Source organism: Saccopteryx leptura, chromosome 3 (genome assembly GCF_036850995.1).
Source record: "Saccopteryx leptura isolate mSacLep1 chromosome 3, mSacLep1_pri_phased_curated, whole genome shotgun sequence".
Classification (NCBI taxonomy): domain Eukaryota; kingdom Metazoa; phylum Chordata; class Mammalia; order Chiroptera; family Emballonuridae; genus Saccopteryx; species Saccopteryx leptura.
Genome location: NC_089505.1, coordinates 114,458,718 through 114,479,729, shown reverse-complemented (window position 1 = coordinate 114,479,729; position 21,012 = coordinate 114,458,718).

Genomic DNA, 21,012 nt, shown 5'->3' with positions numbered 1-21,012 from the left:
TGAGGAACTGCCAAAGTATTTCCCACAGTAGCTACACCATTTTACATCCCCACCGGCAATTTATCAGGGTTCCAATTTCTCCACATTCTAACACTTGTTTTTGTCTATCTTTTTTTTTTTTTTCAATGTTTTTTTGGTTTTTTTTTGTATTTTTTTGAAGCTGGAAACGGGGAGAGACAGACAGACTCTCGCATGCGCCCGACCGGGATCCACCCGGCACGCCCACCAGGGGCGATGCTCTGCCCACCAGGGAGCGATGCTCTGCCCCTCCGGGGCGTCGCTCTGCTGCGACCAGAGCCACTCTAGCGCCTGAGGCAGAGGCCAAGGAGCCATCCCCAGCGCCCGGGCCATCTTTGCTCCAATGGAGCCTTGGCTGCGGGAGGGGAAGAGAGAGACAGAGGAAGGGGGGGTGGAGAAGCAAATGGGCGCTTCTCCTATGTGCCCTGGCCGGGAATCAAACCCGGGTCCCCCGCACTCCAGGCCGACGCTCTACCGCTGAGCCGACCTGCCAGGGCCTCTATCTTTTTTATAATAACAATTCTAGTAGTTGTGAAGTGGTATTTCATTGTAGTTTTTGATTTGCATTTCCCTAATGATTAATATCATTTGTTTTAATTTTATGTGTGTTTGTGTGGTGATGGTGGTGTGATAATTACATTGCTATAGTGACAAGATATTTATAGATTGTATGTTGAAGAAAACATAAAGTATAGAAAGAGTTGGTTCTACTCTCTCCCAAATTTTTCATTCAATTGTTCTCCCCCACAACAAACAAAAAAGACACCCAATTAGTTAATTTTAACTTCTTTATGTAGCAAGGTGGCTAGATTGGACATAGTTTGGGAGTCAGTGCTTCTGATGAGTGAAATTTATTAATACCCTTCTCTCTACCTCCACCTACCTATTAAATCTGTTTTAGACAGCTTGGCTCCCAAAACAACATATCAGAGACCTGGTGGCCTCAAAAACAGAAATTCATTTTCTCACACTTCTAGAGGCAGGAAAGTCTAAGATCAGAGTGCTGTCCAATTTGGTTTATGGTGAGAACTCTCTTCCTGGATTGCAGACAGCTGCCTTCTTTTATTTATTTATTTATTTATTTATTTATTTATTGTGTTTTTCTGAAGCTGGAAACGGGGGAGGCAGTCAGACAGACTCCCGCATGCGCCCGACCGGGATCCACCCGGCACGCCCACCAGGGGGGCGATGCTCTGCCCATCCGGGGCGTCGCTCCATCGTGACTAGAGCCACTCTAGTGCCTGGGGCAGAGGCCAAGGAGCCATCCCCAGCGCCCGGGCCATCTTTGCTCCAATGGAGCCTTGGCTGCGGGAGGGGAAGAGAGAGACAGAGAGGAAGGAGAGGGGGAGGGGTGGAGAAGCAGATGGGCACTTCTCCTGTGTGCCCTGGCCGGGAATCGAACCCGGGACCTCCGCACGCCAGGCCGACGCTCTACCACCGAGCCAACCGGCCAGGGCCCAGACAGCTGCCTTCTTGCTATGTCCTCACATGGACTTTCCTCAGTGCATGCACTGGGGACAGAGCGAGAGAGGGAAAGTGAGAGAGAGAGGGAAGGAAGGAGGAAGAATGAGAGTTCTCTGGTGTCTCTTCTTTATTTTTTTAAATTTTGTATTGATTTGAGAAAGAGAGGAAGGGGAGGGAGAGAGAAAAAGAGAAGGGAAGGGAGAGAGAGAGAGAGAGAGAGAGAGAAGCATCAAGTTGTTCCAACTGTGAATTCATTGGTTGCTTCTTGTATGTGCCCTGACTGTGAATTGAACCTGTGACCTCAGCACGCTGGGACAAAACTCTGTCCACTGAGCAACCTGGCCAGGGCCTCCAGTGTCACTTCTGATAATGACACTAATACTCTCAGGTCAGAGACCCACCATCATGACCACATTTAACCTTAACTATTTCTTTAGAGGCTCCATCTCCAAATACAGCCATAGGGGGTTGGGGCTTCAACATATGAATTCAGAGGGGGACACAAACATTTACTGTATATGTTGATTTCCCGGAACCTCTTGAGAAACAGTCTTGATCTCTGTCCTCTATTTGATTCAGATACATACAAACCCATCAGATGGATTGGTATGGCTTTGCCTGATTTCAGGGAAGCTCAACTATGCATTTGAGGAAAAATTCAAGAGAAGGAGGAGGTTGTATGAGGCTGTCACAAGAAACCAAGTCCCACAACAGGGACTATGAGAAGGGAGTGACAGGTCACTGCACTAAACAACACCAAGAACACCATTCACATCATAATCTATGTGAACGGCACTTCCTGGAGTTTTTTGTAGTACAAAATATATAAGGCCATACCTAGGTGATGGTTCTGAGTACAATGTATCAGCAACTACTGGTACCCTTCCTGAAACCTTTCCAGTCCAGACATTGTGGCAGTATACCTGGGAAGAAAATTGCTATATGCATGTGTTGAAAAAGTTGGATCACTAAATATCATCTCATTTGGGAGTCCTCTATGCTGTCTATGGTATTCTTCTGAGTTTGTTGTCCTTTTGTTTTGAGACTATCCTAATTAAGCTTAATGCTAAGAGACCAACTATTACTAATTAAAGTCCTTTTTTCTGAAGCTGGAAACGGGGAGAGACAGTCAGACAGACTCCCGCATGCGCCCGACCGGGATCCACCCGGCACGCCCACCAGGGGGCGACACTCTGCCCACCAGGGGGCAATGCTCTGCCCCTCCGGGGCATCGCTCTTTTGCGACCAGAGCCACTCTAGCGCCTGGGGCAGAGGCCAAGGAGCCATCCCCAGCGCCCGGGCCATCTTTGCTCCAATGGAGCCTGGGCTGCGGGAGGGGAAGAGAGAGACAGAGGGGGAGGGGTGGAGAAGCAGATGGGCGCTTCTCCTGTGTGCCCTGGCCGGGAATCGAACCCGGGACTTCTACACGCCAGGCCGACGTTCTACCACTGAGCCAACCGGCCAGGGCCTTAATTAAAGTCTTTTGGCTACAAGCAATATGAACCAACTCTGGATAACTTAAGGGGAAACATAAAGGAATTTATTGAAATAAAATATGAAAATTCAGTAAGTCAAATGATAATCTGAGCAGCCAAGTATCAAGACATTCAAGAATAGGGCAGGTCTGCCTGACCAGGCGGTGGCGCAATGGATGGAGCGTCAGACTGGGATGCAGAAGACCCAGGTTCGAGACTCCGAGGTCACCAGCTTGAGCGCAGGCTCACCTGGTTTGAGCAAAGCTCACCAGCTTGGGCCCAAGGTCGCTGGCTTGAGCAAGGGGTTACTCGGTCTGCTTTGAAGGCCCGCAGTCAAGGCATATATGAGAAAGCAATCAAGGAACAACTAAGGTGTTACAACGAAAAACTAATGATTGATGCTTCTCATCTATTTCCGTTCCTGTCTGTCTGTCCCTATCTATCTATTTCTCTGACTCTCTTTCTGTCTCTGTAAAAAAAAAAAAAGAATAAGAATAGGGCAGTTCTGGATATATAAGTAACAGAAACAAATAGAAAATCTCTTCAGGATGCTGCCCCAGAATGAATTAGTTTTAAGAGTTTTCTGTCCTGTCTCCTATACTAAAATGTTCTACCAGAAGAAGCATTTTCAATTGGCCTAGTTGGGATTAGATGCCATCCTCTGACTAAGGAAGGGCAGAGAACAATGATTGACAGCCCCATCAAGTCAGTGTGCAGTGGGGGAGGAGGCAGTCTACAAAAGGAGATAAAATGCTGATTGAGAAAAACAACAGATGTTCTCTGCATTCCAATCATGGGTTGCCAAGCAACGTCCTCCCACTTTTTTTTTAATCATATACAATTTTTAAATGTCTTTGCCTAACAATATAATTATCTCACATGAAAAAAAAAATTACACTCAACTCCTTCCAAAAGGAGAAAATCCATGTCCAGTTATGGCATTCCTTCCTTCCCTGGTTCCATCATGATCCCCCTGCATATTGTACAATTTGTGAACAAAATGACAAACTAAACCATCACCCAGCCACACCATATACAATTCTAAGAGAAGGGAAAGGGAAAGAGAAGGATAATTACTTTTAAATATTCTGACTTTCTTCACATCACTGTATATAAGTATGGGAGGAAAAAATATTGTTTTTCCTTTGCTATTTAAAAATATTAGTAATCATGCTTTTTAAATTTTTGTGAGTATTTTATTTTATTTTATTTATTGAGAGAGACAGACAGGGGCAGACAGACAGGAAGGGAGAGAGATGAGAAACATCAACTCATAGTTGGGGCATCTTAGTTGTTCATTGATTTCTTTCTCATATGTGCCTTGACCGGGAGGGGGGGAGGGCTCCAACTGAGCTAGTGACCCCTTGCTCAAGCCAGCGACCTTGGACTTCTATCCAGTGACTTCTGGGTTCAAGCCAGCAACCATGGAGTCATGTCTATGATTTGACGCTCTAGCCAGAAATCCTGCACTCAGTCTTGTGAACCCACGCTCAAGCTGGATGAGCCTGAACTCAAGCTGGTACCTTGGGGTTTCAAACCTCGGTTCTCAGCATCCCAGGCTGACACTCTATCTACTGTGCCACTGCCTGGTCAGGCTATTTTATTAAAAAAAAATTTTTTTTTAATTTATTTATTTCAGAGAGAGGAAGGTAGAAAGAGTAACATCAACTTGTTATTCCACTTATCCATGCATTCATTGGTTGATTCTTGTATGTGACGTGACTGGAGATCAAACCCACAACCTTGGTTTATCAGGACAATGCTCTAATTAACTCAGCCAACCAGCCAGTGCTTCTTTACTCTTCCAGTCACACTTCTGACATCAGGTGTGGCCCCCCTTCTCCAACAAGCAATTCTCTATGACACTAGCTGAGTGTCCTACAATTTAACTCAATTCTAACACTATCTACCTAGAGATAGTGTCAGATCCCACATGTTCAGGGCTCAGAGTTACAAAACAGCCACCCCCTTCAAACACTAATTGCAAGTCCAGTTTGTCATTTTTGCTTCTGAATAGCCAACTATAAATTGAAGGTTCCCATAACCACCTCTTTGGGTTTGATTAACTTGTTAGAGTAGCTGCCTGACCAGGTGGTGGTACAGTGGATAGAGCATTGACACACTCTGAGGACCCAGATTTGAAACTCTGAGGTTGCTGGCTTGAGTGCAGGCTCATCCAGCTTGAGCGCAGGGTCACCAGCTTGAGCATCGGATCATAGACATGACCCCATGGTCGCTAGCCTGAACCCAAAGGTCGCTGGATTGAAGCTCCTGATTGGTGGCTTGCGCCCAAAGTCACTGGCTTGAGCAAGGGGTCACTGGCTTGGCTGGAACCCCCCAGTCAAGGGCTGTTTGTTGGGGAAGGGGTTCCGCACCTGGTGTCAGAAGTATGACTGTAAGAATAAAGAATTCTTGGCTAGGTAGCTCAGTTAGTTAGAGCAATGTTCTGATAAACCAAGGCTGCGGGTTTGATCTATAGTCAGGGTACATACAAGAATCATATTAGAAAGCAATCAATAAACAACAAAGGCCTGACCAGGCAGTGGCGCAGTGGATAGAGCGTCGAACTGGGATGCCGAGGACCCAGGTTCGAGACCCCGAGGTGCCAGCTTGAGTGCGGGCTCATCTGGTTTGAGCAAAAGCTCACCAACTTGGACCCAAGATGCTGGCTCGAGCAAGGGGTTACTCGGTCTGCTGAAGGCCCACGGTCAAGGCACATATGAGAAAGCAATCAATGAACAACTATGTGTTGCAATGCGCAACGAAAAACTAATGATTGATGCTTCTCATCTCTCCATTCCTGTCTGTCTGTCTCTGTCTATCCCTCTCTCTGACTCTCTCTCTGTCTCTGTTAAAAAAAATAAAATAAAAAATAAACAACAAAGGTGCCACAACTATGAGTTGATACTTCTTATCTCTCCCTCTTCCTGTCTGTCTGTCCCTATCTCTCTATAAATAAATAAATAAATAAATAAAGTATTATAGAAGGATATGATGGAAGATACAGATGAACATCCATCTGGAAGGGCTGCATAGGGCAAGCTATGTGGGAAGGGGCAAGGAGCTCTTCTATGCTCTTTCTGGATGCACCAGTCTCCCAGTGCCTTCATAGATTGACCAAATTGGAATTTTTCCAAATGCCATACTATTGGGATTTTTAGGGAGGCTTTATTGCATAGGTGTGACCAATTATTAACTCAGTTTTCAGCCTTTGTCCCCTCTCCAGAGAACAGAGGATAAGGATGAAAGTTCCAAGCTTCTAATCATTGCTTGGTCTTTCTGGTGACCAGCTCCCATGCAGGAACCCACCAAAGAGTCACCTCATTAGACAAAAGTCACTGCTATCACTCAGGAAATTACAAGGGATTTAGGAGCTCTGTTTCAGGAAGCAGGGTCAAATATCAAACATTAGGAAAAGTTGCTTCTAGTGTTCTTATTACTTAGGAAATTACAAGGAGTTTAGGAGCTCTGTGCTAGGGAATGGGTGCAGAGAACTGTATGTATATTTTCTATTATCTTGCAAAGTTATACCTTAATAAAAGAGAAAAAATATCCCTGACACAGCAAGGAGAAAAATACAGGAAGAGGCAACAATGCTCACTCATGAAACTTCTCTCCTCCCCCACCCAATCCACCTTCTGTTGTCCAATGACCAGCTCCTCAGTTGGTGTCATGCCTTGCCAGGTGGGTTGTGGTAGCCTACCTTCAAGATAGTACCCAGTGATCACGATGGCAGTAGACTAGATGAAAGCTATTCTCACCCTCTCCCAGGAAAAAACTGGAATTACAGCTAAATTAAAGATTAATCATCCTGAATAATCAGTTGAAGAGTAGCGAAAGAGTGAGTCTTATAACTAAGGATTCACAGAAGAAACCACATTGAGCAGGTTGCCAAGGGCCAGGCATGGATAGTGTCTCACATTTCCTGCACCAGAGTCCCTCCCAAGAGTGCCAGAACCAACAAACCTAATAGCCCAATTCAGACAACATCAGAACAGGATACAGTAAACTTTACAAGCTGAATATCCAGCGTGAGATTGGCAGCACCAAACCATGCTGAGGTGAGTTCTGCTCTGTGAAGTCAGAACCTGCACAACAACTTTCACACCATGGTGGTGGTGGTGGGGTTTACCTTCACAGCCAGCCTAAGGATTAATCTTATGCACTGAAGGACCAATAGCAATCAAAACTCAACTCGGGGTGGGGGGAGGGGAAAACTCAATTACAACAGGAGGACCCACATAATCCTCACAAGGTCATTCCTGGAGCACAATGCCACTAGGTTCCACAGGACACCTACTACATAAGGCTACCCCACAAAAACTGGGAGTCATAGTAGATCTATCTAATACATAGAAAAAAAAAAAAACACAAAGAGGCAGCCAAAATGGGGAGACAAAGGAATAGTCCCCAAATGACAGAACAGGAGGACTCTCTAGAAAGAGCTAAATGAAATGGAGGCAAGCAATTTATCAGAGTTCCAAAAAATGGTTATAAGGATGCTCAAAGAACTCAGTGGGAACTACAGGGAACTTATTAAGAACTAAAGCAGCATGAAAAGGACCACTCGGAAATGAAGAAAACATTACTGACATTAGGAATACACTAACCCTGGCTAGACAGCTTGGTTGGTCAGAGCATCATCCTGAAGCACAGAGGTTGTCAGTTCAATCCCCACTCAGGGCACATACAGAAATAGATGTTTCTGTCTCTCTCCTACTCTTTCTCTTCCTCTCTCTAAAATCAATAAAATAAACTTCATAAATATACACTTAAAGAAATAAACAATAGGTTAGATGAAGCAGAGGGATCAAATGAGCAAGTTGGAATACAGGGTAGAAAAGAATACCCTACAGAGAAGAAAAAAGAAAAAAGAATTAAAAGAATGAGGAGAGTTTAAGGGACCTTTGGGACAACATGAAATGTAACAACTTCTGTATCATAGGGGTGCCAGAAGGAGAAGAGAGAGATCAAGGGATTGAAAACCTTTTTGAAGAAATAATGACCAAAAAGTTTCCTAACCTGGTGAAGTAAAAATAGACACAAGTTCAGGAGTCTCAAACAAGATGGACTCAGGGAGGTCCACCCAAGATACATAATAATTAAAATACCAAACACTAAAGACAAAGAGAGAATCTTTTTTTTTTTTTAAAGAGAGAATCTTAAAAGCAGCAAGAGAAAAGCAGCTAGTTATTTACAAGGGAGTTCCCATAAGACTACCAGTTGATTTCTCAATAGAAACATTTCAGGCCAGAGGTATTGGCATGAAATATTCAAAGTGCAAGGAAGTACAACTAAGACTTCTTTACCCAGCAAGGCTATCATTTAAAATAGAAGGAGAGCCCTGGCCGGTTGGCTCAGTGGTAGAGTGTTGGCCTGGCGTGCAGGAGTCCTGGGTTTGATTCCCGGCCAGGGCACACAGGAGAAGCGCCCATCTGCTTCTCCACCCCTCCCCCTCTCCTTCCTCTCTGTCTCTCTCTTCCTCTCCTGCAGCCAAGTCTCCATTGGAGCAAAGTTGGCCCGGGAGCTGAGGATGGCTCTGTGACCTCTGCCTCAGGTGCTTGAATGGCTCTGTTTGCAACAGAGTGGTACCCCAGATGGGCAGAGCATTGCCCCCTGGTGGGCGTGCCAGGTGGATCCTGGTCGGGCGCATACGGGAGTCTGTCTGACTGCCTCCCTGTTTCCAACTTCAGAAAAATACAAAAATAAAAATAAATAAATAAATAAATAAAATTGAAGGAGAAATAAAGAGCTTTTCAGACAAGAAAAAACTACAGGAGTTTGATACCATCAAACCATGAGAAGAAGAAAAAGAGGAGGAGGAGAAGGGGGAGGGAGAAGAAAAGAGGAGCATAATTGAAAGAATAAAATGACAATAAATACATACCTATCAATAATCACTTTAAATGTAAATGACTTAAATGCTCCAATCAAAACACAGGGTAGCAGAATGGACAAGAAAGCAAGACCCATATATATACTGTTTACAAGAGACCCACCACAGAATGAAAGATACACACAGACTAAAGTAAAGGGATGAAAAAGAATATTTCATGCAAATTGAAATAAAAAAAAATGCTTGGGTAGCAATACTTATGTCAGACAAAATAGACTTTAAATAGACTTGAAAACAAATGAGACTACATGAAACTAAAAAGTTTTTGCACAGTAAAGGAAACCATCAACAACATGCTGAGTGGGAGAAGGTCACTGATACATCTGACGAGGACTTAATATTCAAAATTTACAAGGAACTTATAAAACTCAGCACTAAAAATAATAATAAAATAACAAACAAAAAACCTAATCCAATTAAGAAATGAGCAAAGGACCCAAATAGACACTTCTCCAAAGAAGACATATAGATGGCCAACAGACATATGAAAAGATGCTCAACGTCATTAGTCATCAGAGAAATGCAAATTAAAACCACAATAAGATATCACCTCACGCCTGTCAGAATGGCTATCATCAAGAACTCAACAAACAACAAGTGCTGGCGAGAATGTAGAGAACAGGGAACCCTCAAACACTGTTGTTGGGAATGCATTTTGGTGCAGCCACTGTGAAAGTAGTATGGAGGTAGCTCAAAAAATTAAAAACAAAAGTGCCTTATGACGCAGCAATTCCACTTCTGGAAATATATCCAAAGAAACCTGAAAACTAATATAAAATAATACATGCACCCCTATGTTCACTACAGCATTATTTATAATAACCAATATTTGGAAGCAGCCCAAGTGCCCATCAGTAGGTAAGCAGAAAAAAAACCTGTGATACATTTACACAATGGACTACTACTCAGCCATAAAAAAGGAAATATTTCACCTTTTGTGACAGCATGGATAGACCTGGAGATTATTATGCTAAGTAAAATATGCCAGTCAGAGAAAGACAAGCATCATATTATTTCACTTATATGTGGAATCTAATGAACAAAATAAACTAGCATACAAAATAGACTCATAGATACGAAGAACAGACTGACCTCTGTCAGAGGAGATGGGGTTTGGGAGGCTGGGTGAAAAAGGTAAAGAGGTTAAGGAAATAAAAAAAAATTTATAGCCTGGCCTGTGGTGGTGCAGTGGATAGAGTGGATAGAGTGACCTGGAACACTGAAGTCACCAGTTCAAAACACTGGGTTGCCAGTTAAGACACATAAGACAAGCAACTAATGAACAGCTAAAGTGAAGCAACTACTTCTCATTCTCTGCCCACTCTGCAAAATCAATAAAAAGAAAAATCTCTATTTAAAAAAAAACACACTTATAGACACAGACAATACTGTGGGGACTGCAAGAGGGAAAGGGAGACTTGAGGAGAGTAGACGGGAGATACATGGTGAGGAGGGAGACTTGACTTGGGGTGGCGAACACACAATGCAATATACAGCTGATGCCAAATTATACACCTGTATAATTTTATTAATGAATGTCACCCCAATAAATTCTTTTTTTTTTTTAAAAGAAAGATTAAGTTATTAAGTGAAAAAAAAAGGCACCCAGTGATTCTTGCTTCCTGGTGTTTATGTCCTCCCACATTCAATAAGTCCTAGAATATTTTAGATTACCGGGATTAAGTCCTACCCCAGGATAGCTACATCGTCTGCTCTCGTGTTTACCACCCTGATTTTCACCTCTCTCTTCACTTTATTCCCTGGAGATTTTTGTCTCTTCTCACAAGTTCAGTTGAGCATTCCTTTAAATTTTAGCCAGCATTTCTAAGTGTTTATTATAAGAACGTTTTAGTTTATTAAGTGTTACAGATTGCTGAAGTCCCAAATATTTACTTTGCTATCTCCACAATTTAACTTGAAGCTCCATAGGGACAAGGAAGATGTTCTGATCAAAAATTTTATAATCTAGCACTGTGCCTGGTACGTAATAGGCATTCATTACATGTTTGTTAAATGAACATATGTAACCAGGGAAGAAATGGATGCCATAACTGGACATAAATTGTTTCTTTCTGGAAGGAATTGAGTATATTTTTTGTTTACATGTAAGATTACTACACTAATTAACCAATCAAGTAATTAATGAGAAGGCACACAGAAAACTTTTCCCCACTTAACAAGGTTTCTTTCAGAATTGTCTACTGCTGATCATTAAATCTTTTTTTTAAATTTTATTTATTCATTTTTTTAGAGAGGAGAGAGAGAGGGAGAGAAGCAGAGAGAGAGAGAAGGGGGGAGGAGCTGGAAGCATCAACTCCCATATGTGCCTTGACCAGGCAAGCCCAGGGTTTTGAACCAGCGACCTCAGCATTTCCAGGTCGATGCTTTATCCACTGCACCACCACAGGTCAGGCCTGATCATTAAATCTTGAGACTTGACTTTTATGTCATTATTTGGTCTGCAAACATGGTGGTTATTTGGGAGCATTTTATATACTTATTGGCAATTGTGAATTTCACTGAAATAAACTCTTTTTAAAAAATGGTGGTTATTTGAGTTTACTTACTGTATTTACTTTTTAAAGTAAATGGAAGTGAAATTTGGTTTGGCTGACCTAGTTATTGTTACATCCCAGGAGACAGACCACAGCAAACCCAAAATGAATTTTATAAGTTTTATTGCAAACCTGTGCAGGGACTGCAGGCAACCCACGCAAGGGAACACTGCATGCAGCCCTGAGCTTCTAAAATGGCTCCTTTTTATAGGGTGGCTATCTAGGCTGAGCAAGCAAGCAACACTTACAAGGGTGGGAGAGGTGCGATAAGCTGACCTTGTTCTTGGCTAAGTCTCTAGGGTAGGGGCTTCCTTAATCTGGGTACATAGAGTTCAGTGGAAAATATTGCTACATTTCTAATGGTTGTTTATCTTTTTCCTCTAGCCATGTACTGGATGTACTCAGTTTTCATGGCTGGTGGCCTGCACCGCTTGTCCTAAGATATCACATTCCCCCATTTTCTTCTTACTAGTTCAAATCATTGAACTTTGGTATTGCTCATCCGAACTGGGTATAATCTGGTAGGGCTGAGCTAAGACCATAAGTCTTACAGTATCTATTTTTTCTCGAACAAATGCTGTGGTGCAACCGCAACAAACTGGAACTGGACCCTAAACTGATGCAATCAATTTGGGTTTTATACACTGGCTAGTGATCAGCCTACTATGCCTCTCACAATGGTCAGTGATGAGCTCAGGGGGAGAGGGGTATTTATAGGCGAAACCTACGAGGTTATAATGTTTTTAGCACGTTTGTACAATATCTTTGCAAAAGCATACAAGCACACACTGTTCTAAGATAATAAACTACTTTCCTGCAATATCTGCAGGGCTGATACACAAGGAACGTATCCTGCCTTTGCTAGCAAGATTAGATTTGCTGAGGCTCATGAGAATTTTCTACTTTAGCTGTAGCTATAAGCTAATTGGGTCAGGGGTCCTCCCTAGTATGTGCTGGCATGCTGATAGTGTGCCCTTAGTACTACAACCTTTACAGCTTGAATTCTCTATTGTACATACTGCGTGAGGCAGTTGATAATACACGAACCAATGGTGACCTCCCTACTATAAGTAAAACGAGGGGTCCGGTAAGAGCAGTAAATAACGTAGTGAGCCAAGGGGATGAAGAGAATAAATTCTCATACTAATTTCTTTCTGCCTTGTATTTTTCTTCTCTGTACTAACTTCTTACAACTTGCACAAACCTTCTGCAACTTACATAAACCTTTAATTTTTATGAACTTTCATATCTATTCAGAAATAACTGGCTTTATAATAACTTACTTTCTCCCTTTTTCATTCTAAAGTATTTCTATACCTATACCTTTTATTACTGAAACTACAATTTCCTTTCAGTTAGAACTCTTAATTTTAAAAATCTTAACCTTTACCTTTAGTGACAACTAAGCTGGCAATAAGTAATTTTATTTAAAGTATACTTCCTCTTGGAGGTGTCCTCCCTCTCAGTAGCTAGTATTTATAGGTTAAGTGTAAGTACACATATATTTTTCATTACCTTGTAGCTTCCCTTCTAACTAAGGGACTTATAGTAGTACATGTATTAACTTTTAAGACAACTTGTTCTGGCTTTCCTTTGATCTTAGTTCCCCTCCCTTCCCAAAGTCTAATTAAAAGGAGGTCCTTGCCTGACCAGGTGGTGGCGCAGTGGATAGAGCGTCGAAATGGGATGCAGAGGACCCAGGTTCGAGACCCCGAGGTCGCCAGCTTGAGCGCAGGCTCAACTGGCTTGAGCAAAAGCCTACCAGCTTGAACCCAAGGTCGCTGGGTCCAACAAGGGGTTACTCGGTCTGCTGAAGGCCCGTGGTCAAGGCACATATGAGAAAGCAATCAATGAACAACTAAGGTGTTGCAACGTGCAATGAAAAACTAATGATTGATGCTTCTCATCTCTCTCCATTCCTCTGACTCACTCTCTGTCTCTGTAAAAAAAAAAAAAAAAAAAGGAGGTCCTTAGTGAGTTTCTCTAGGCATTAGCCACGCGTGGACCAGTCAACTTCTGGTTTGTGGCTGAAGCAGGGCATGCTGTCCTTCTCAGGGTCAGCTTACAAGGGTTGGCAGGGTCAGTCTCTGCTGTCTACAAGGGTGTCTCTGCTGGGACTGCAAGCTTCAGCCAGCTGTGGTGGACGCAGGCGGGTATGCCTTCCACCTTGGCAATAGTGGGAGTGGTCAGGATCATGGTGTGTGGACCTGTCCATGTGGGAGTCAGTCCTTGGGTGGTGTACTTCTTTACCTAGACTGAGTCTGTAGGCTGGAAGGGATGTATTAGGTCTTCTGGCAGTGCTGGAATCACTTCCTGGACAGTCTTTTGGACAGCCTGCTGAGTAATCTGTAGATCCTGTAAGACTCAGGGGTCCCCAAACTTTTTACACAGGGGGCCAGTTCACTGTCCCTTAGACCACTGGAGGGCCGCACACACAGTACTCCAGTACACTGACTACTAATGAAAGAGGTGCCCCTTCTGGAAGTGTGGCAGGGGCCAGATAAATGGCCTCAGGGGGCTGTAGTTTGGGGACACATGCTGTAAGTACTTAAGGAAGGAGTGGTTATTTAATTTAGTTGTTTTATTTCCTCTCTGAGATTTGGTAGGAAGGGAGGGAGTCTCCTAAACATTATCTCAAAAGGAGTGAATTCTTCCCTGTAGGGGGTATACCTCACCCTAAGGAGGGCTAAGGGGAGTAAGGTGAGCTACTTTCTACCGGTTTAAAACAAGTTTAAAGTTTCCTTTCAGATCCGATTCATGTTTTCTACCTGTCAATTACTTTAGTAAAATCTATTTCTAAATGTTCACCTGGGAAAGTTCTCTCTGTTTCTCTTTATAATTTCTTTACTTTGCTTAATATTTATTTGGGTACAGACTGAACGCTTCGAAATTATGCTTTCTCTATTAGATTCTAAGTCTGACTTTTCTAATTGGTTGTAAAAAAACCCAAAAACCTTTGGCAACCTGGGTTCTAGAAAAGTTACTAAAATTTCCTAAAACCCTACTGGTTTTAGGGCTACCTTATTGGTAGCATCATCAGCTGCTTGCTTGGTTTTTCTTGAGAGTTTCTACAGAGTCCTCCTCTCTAGGTGGCCTGGACAGTGGATGATAACCACTACTTCAGGAGAGCAGTCTCCTGTATTCTCCGGGGTGAGGGTTTGAGCCTCACCTTTGCTAGTTCCTAAGCCTTCTCCTGATGGCCCCTTTTCAACTGTGCCTGTCTTAGGTTGTTCCTGACTTCAGGAATCTTACCCGTCTTTGGCTAACCAGCCATCTTAGGGGCCAGAGTTATTTATGGCCATGAGAGTGAGGGAGGAGCAATGTCCCTTCTAAAATGCTTAGTTTTAGCAGCCGATGTTTCTACCTAATGAAAAACTTATATTTCTTTTCTAATTTCTAGAGCTGAATGCTATGTAAAGGCTATGTTGACTGCCTTAGTATCTTCTGGCTCCTCTAAGTCTAGGAGTGTATAAACTCTGTAAGCTTTCTATAGTCTAAGAAAGCTGTGGGGGTCTTCTGAGGATCCTGAATAACTTCTGACACCTTAGATAAACTTATGGTTATTTTTCTGAGTATCTTCTCTGATCTAGGCTAACAGAAACTGGTGGAAAGTGTTTAAAAATTTCTTTACTTGCTTGAGTGGTGGGGTCCTGCTTAGGCTAGGCAATTAGAAACATTTTCTTAAGGTGGTCTCAGTTGTTGTAAGTGGGGCAGCTTATGTACAGTACAGATTTCTAACAGTCCTGTTCAGGCTTGAGGCTCCTCTGAGAAAAGGGGGTTCTGAGCTTTCTAATTCTGTAGGCTACTTGGAAAAAAGAATTTAAACTATTTCTTATTTTCTCCTTCCTTGACTATCAGCTGTAATTGAACTATTGTTCTTATACTACCTTAAATCAGTACCCTGCCCTTTAACTCGGTTGGAACTATGAGGGCTCTAATCTATGACATTTCCATAGGAAATATTAAATAAAACCCGAGCAGTTTTACCTCTACACTTTTCCTAATGTACTTATTTACTTAGCTGATTAACAATTGCAGTTTGATAGGGTGGTAAATCAGGTGGAGGTTCAGGATTATGTCTCTAGAGTTCTCTTTTCTGTCTATTATTGATATGTTAAGAATTCTTCTATTAAGCTAATCAATAGTAATATTTGTTACTCTGGGTTTTGTGACCTAACATTGAACAATTAACAATTACTGAATTATTACATATCCCCTAATATTTAAACTAAAATTTTAACATCACAGGCTATGAAATAGCAAATGAAAAGGAGAATTAACAAAAGACTGTTGAAATAACATATACATTTCTAACATAGAAAATGTTTTTTTACAACAACAGATCCTTGGTACAAAAAGGAAGTCTTTGTATTTGACAGACTATACAATTCTTTATGCTTTATTATTAGTACAAATTTAGTACGATGCACAATAAGAGGTTATAAACTATTATCCCTAATGAACTACTGATTTTCAGAGAAAAATAAGGAATGGTCAAAATGTAGTTACTATTTTGTGGCTTCCCAGCTGGCAATGAGATGCTAACCCTCTTTTTTGACCTCTTAAGCTTTACAACATTAAGTTATTATAAGGGTCGGGGTAGTAAACTAAAAAAACAACAACACAATTTTATAAACTTATTTTCTTAACAGTGGGGTATTCTAGTTTACTTAAGGTCCTCAATTTCCTCAGGAACATAGTAACCCTATAATTCCCTGAGGACCCTTTTCTTATAATTCTTGACTATTATGGCTAAAGCAGTGGGTTTAGAAGGGGCCGTATTTCCTGACCTGTGGTGGTACAGTGGATAAAGCGTCGACCTGGAAATGCTGAGGTCGCCGGTTCGAAACCCTGGGCTTGCCTGGTCAAGGCACATATGGGAGTTGATGCTTCCAGCTCCTCCCCCCTGTCTCTCTCTCTCTCTCTCTCTCTCTCCCCCTCTCTCTCCTCTCTAAATGAATGAATAAAATAAAATTAAAATTAAAAAAAAAAGAAGGGGCCGTATTCCCTAAATCTTCTCCTCGGGTCTTGCTCCAGGTAGGAGGTGGGGATTCTCCAGAGCCAAAGCAGAGGAGGGCAGGGGGCTGTAGCAAGGTGATGATGGCCTCTAGCTTACTGAGCTGTTATCTTTTGCCTGACCAAGCAGTGGCTCAGCCCTTGAGCTAAGAAAGAGGTTTGTTTGTTATATACACTATAAGGGAATCAGTCAGGGTGCCTGGGATTCCTGATTCCCAAGGGGGAAGGGCAGGTGCCCGAAACTGTGAGGGGAGCCTGCCGCTTCTCCTTTTCTCTGCTGCTTCTCCTGCAGCCAGCTGCAGCCTGGCTGCCTTTTCTTTCTCTACCTCTGCTGCCGTACTGGGCTGCATACTGACCATGCCACCTGCCTGCGGGTGGGTGCTGGTGATAGTACGCTAGACTCTCTGTTTTCTATGGGTCTAGCAATCCTTGGTTTGGCCAGTCTGCTCTTAAGTTGGCCATTTTAATTTACAGAGAGTTCTCAATGTATCTTCTTTTTTTTTTTTATTCATTTTAGAGAGGAGAGGGAGAGACAGAGAGAGAGAGAGAGAGAGAGAGAGAGAGAGAGAGAGAGGAGAGACAGAGAGAGAGAAGGGGAGGAGGAGCTGGAAGCATCAACTCCCATATGTGCCTTGACCAGGCAAGCCCAGGGTTTCGAACTGGTGACCTCAGCATTTCCAGGTCGACGCTTTATCCACTGCACCACCACAGGTCAGGCTCAATGTATCTTCTTAATATTAATTCTTACCCTTTATTTTCTAAATGGGTAAAATTTCTTTGGGTCAGTAGGTGAATATCTGAATATCTGAAACTAGTTTCTACTCTATACTTCCTCTAGCACTCTCTTAGGTCTTTATTTAGTTCCTATAATTTGTGGGCTTCCTATCAATGGACAGTGTTACCATGGGTTCCTGGGGGCCTAATGGTATGGAACCCCGGCCCCTTCAGTCTTGATCCTCGAAGAGGACCTGTCCTTTCTTCTCCTTTAGCTTAGGACACTCATTTTTCCAATGCCCGGTCTCCTTGCAATAAGCACATTGATTCTTGTGTAGAGGCGGTCTACTATTCTGCCCTTTCCTTTGTGGCTTTCCTTTAGCGGGTTTCTTTTGTTGGGCTGCGATTAGTATTTTTGCCACCTTTTCCGCACCTCGTATCTCTGGATCCTTCCTGTTCATATAAGCTTTCTGACTAACTTCTAAAAGCTTGATTCTATTTTCTCCATTAAATCCTTCTAACTTTTGTAACTTCTTTCTAATGTCTGGGGCCGCTTGGGAGACAAAGGTTACATTTATGAGCTTCCTATTCTCTGGGGCATCCGGGTCTAATGGAGTATATGTTCTATAGGTTTCTAAAAGCCTTTCAAGGAAAGCCAAAGGAGAGTCATCCTTTTCCTGGATGATTTCGCTGACTTTACTAAAATTAGTTGGCTTCCTTGCTGCTGCCCGGAGACCCCTGAGCAGGAAATCATGATACTTGTGTAAAGCCTCCTGTCCCCTAGAAGTGTTGGGGTCCCAGTCAGGGGGGGTCGAAGGGAGAACTTCCTCTAATTCTTGCCTTTGACTAAGGCTATGTAGATCTCCATCCCCTAATGCTGCTTTAGCAGCCTCTTGGTAGATTCTTTCCCTTTCCTCAGAAGTGAAGAGAGTATAAAGAACCTGTTGACAATCATCCCAAGTAGGACGATGAGTACGGAAAATGGTTTCAAGAAGAGAAATTAGACTCTGGGGTTTCTCTGAAAATGGGGGGTTCTGATGTTTCCAATTATCTAAATCACTAGTAGAGAAGGGGACATAAATTAATCTAGCCGAACCCCTAGGACACCCTCCCCCCCCCCCCCCGCAGCTTCTTGGAGAGGAAGCAAAGGTGCCGGCTTTGGAGCTGGTGGCATACTAGGATGACTATAATTGGCTCCTGTACAGGTATGGGGTGGGCTTTCCCAAGAGGGGGCTAGTCCAGGTTGTGGACTTGCTGCGGGAGGTAGCCCCGCGGCTTTAGGCGGGTCCTCGGCTTGCTCTGGATATGGAGGAGGAATGGGATCTAGTAAGGACTCAGCGGCCTCTGGATCTTCTTGTATTACTGGATAAAGTCTGCTGGCAGGCTGTGGCTGTTCTCTCAAAGTTTCTTGTTTTGGGGAGGGAAGCCTCCCTTTGCCTTCGTTTGGGGTTGCCAATAGGACAGCTTTTCCTCCTGCCCGGACTTTATCTCCCTTAATATAGTTCTTAAAAAATTTCTTAATATAACCTAGTCTTCCTGTGGCTATGTCAATCCACACATCTATATATGGCATCTGGTCAGGGTGCGGGACCTGATAGACATTTGCTCTGACAGCAAAGAGTGTGGGTAAATTGAAAGTGCCCTCCAAGGGCCACCCTACACCAAAGGTTGGCCATTCTAGTTCTCAAAGAGTCCGCAACATGGCGGAATCAACAGGAGTCCCATAGTCTCGTGCCCTGCGAGAGAAATCAGAAAAGTTATCAAGAAAGTACTGAAGAGGCGTTAGGGTAGTAGATTGCCCCTGACCCATGGCCCTTGACTCTCGAAGGAATCCTGTGAGGAAGCAACGGGCAAAGCAGACAAACAAACCAAATATGCACACAAAACAAACAAAACTTCTAAACCAAAACCAAAGGGAGAAGGCAGCGTCCTGCGTTCCCCGACTGACCAGGTGGGGAGAAATCAGGTGGCGTCCCACCTGCTCCACTACACCCTTTTCTAACCAGAGCTCTGTTTCCAAATATTCAAAGAGGAAGCTTCCTTACCAAACAGTCTCGAGACTCCAAATGTTTCGAATCAGCCAAATTCAGTTTCCAAACGGCAACTGCCAGAGGCTGGCCAGCTACCAACATCTGCTGCAGCCCACTCTGTGAGGAGGGGTCTTACAAGGCCAATCTCGCTGGGGCCTCCATATGTTACATCCCAGGAAACAGACCACAGCAAACACAAAGTGAATTTTATAAGTTTTATTGCAAACCTGCGCAGGGACTGCAGGCAACCCACACAAGGGAACACTGCAGCCCCGAGCTTCTAAAATGGCTCCTTTTTATAGGGTGGCTATCTAGGCTGAGCAAGCAAGCAACGCTTACAAGGGTGGGAGAGGTGTGATTAGCTGACCTCATTCTTTGCTAAGTCTCTAGGGTAGGGGCTTCCTTGATCTGGGTACATAGAGTTCAGTGGAAAATATTCCTACATTTCTAATGGTTGTTTATCTTTTTCTTCCAGCCATGTACTGGATGTACTCAGTTTTCATGGCTGGTGGCCTGCACCACTTGTCCTAAGATGTCACAGTTATAATATTAACAGGACACGGAAGTCTCTGTGTCAGGGTAAAAGAAATAACATTTATTTATGTAAATATATTATTTGCATTGGTATTTATAGAGCTTGTTCTCTAATGGATGAATATTTTAGTGAACATTTGCATTGTTTGAATAGGTGTCCCATAGTCAATGAAGTTTGACTTGGTCAATTTCATGATCAAAACAGAATTCGGCCCTGGCCAGATGGCTCAGTGGTAGAGCATTGGCCTGGTGTGCAGGAGTCCTGGGTTCGATTCCCAGCCAGGGCACACAGGAGAAGCACCCATCTGCTTCTCCAACCCTCCCCCTCTCCTTCCTCTCTGTCTCTCTCTTCCTCTCCCACAGCCAAGGCTCCATTGGAGCAAAGTTGGCCCGGGCGCTGAGGATGGCTCTGTGGCCTTTGCCTCAGGTGCTAGAATGCCTCTGGTTGCAACAGAGCGACGCCCCAGATGGGCAGAGCATTGCCCCCTGGTGGGCATGCTGGGTGGATCCCGGTCAGGCACATGCGGGAGTCTGTCTGACTGCCTCCCTGTTTCCATCTTTAGAAAAATACAAAAAACAAAAAAACAAAAAAACAAACAACAGAATTCTTTTTGTGTGTGTATGTGACAGAGACAGAGAAAGAGACAGAGAGAGGGACAGATAGGGACAGGAAGGAAGGGAGAGAGATGAGAAGCATTAATTCTTCATTGTGGCTCCTTAGTCTCTTTAGTTGTTTACTGATTGCTTTCTCATATGTGCCTTGACATGGGGGTTGGGGGCTACAGCAGAGCTAGTGACCCCTTGCTCAAGCCAGAAACCTTGGGTTCAAGCCAGTGACCATGGGGTCATGGTCATGTCTATGATCCCACCCTCAAGCCAACGACCCCACACTCAAGCTGGTGAGCCCGCACTCAAGTCAGATAAGCCTGTGCTCAAGCTGGCGACCTCTGGGTTTCTGGTCCTCTGGCCCTCCTTTGGAGGACTGGTCCTCTTCATCTCAGTCCGATGCTCTATTCACTGTGCCACTGCCTCGTCAGGCTCAAAACAGAATTCTTGATTTTTTTTTTCCAAATCTGTACCTGACCTCATCTCCCCCTTCTGAAATTTTATCTAGTAATTCAAGCCAAAACCGTAGGAAGCAACTTTGAATCCTCTTTCCCTTCCCATCCCCAGCCTCACTTCATACTCATTTATCCAATGCATTAGTCGTACTGTTGACTCTCCTTTCAAAAGATATCCAGAATCTTACCTCTTTTCTGAAGTCTTACCTACCAAATCTAAACCTCTATCATCTCTTGCTTAACCTACTG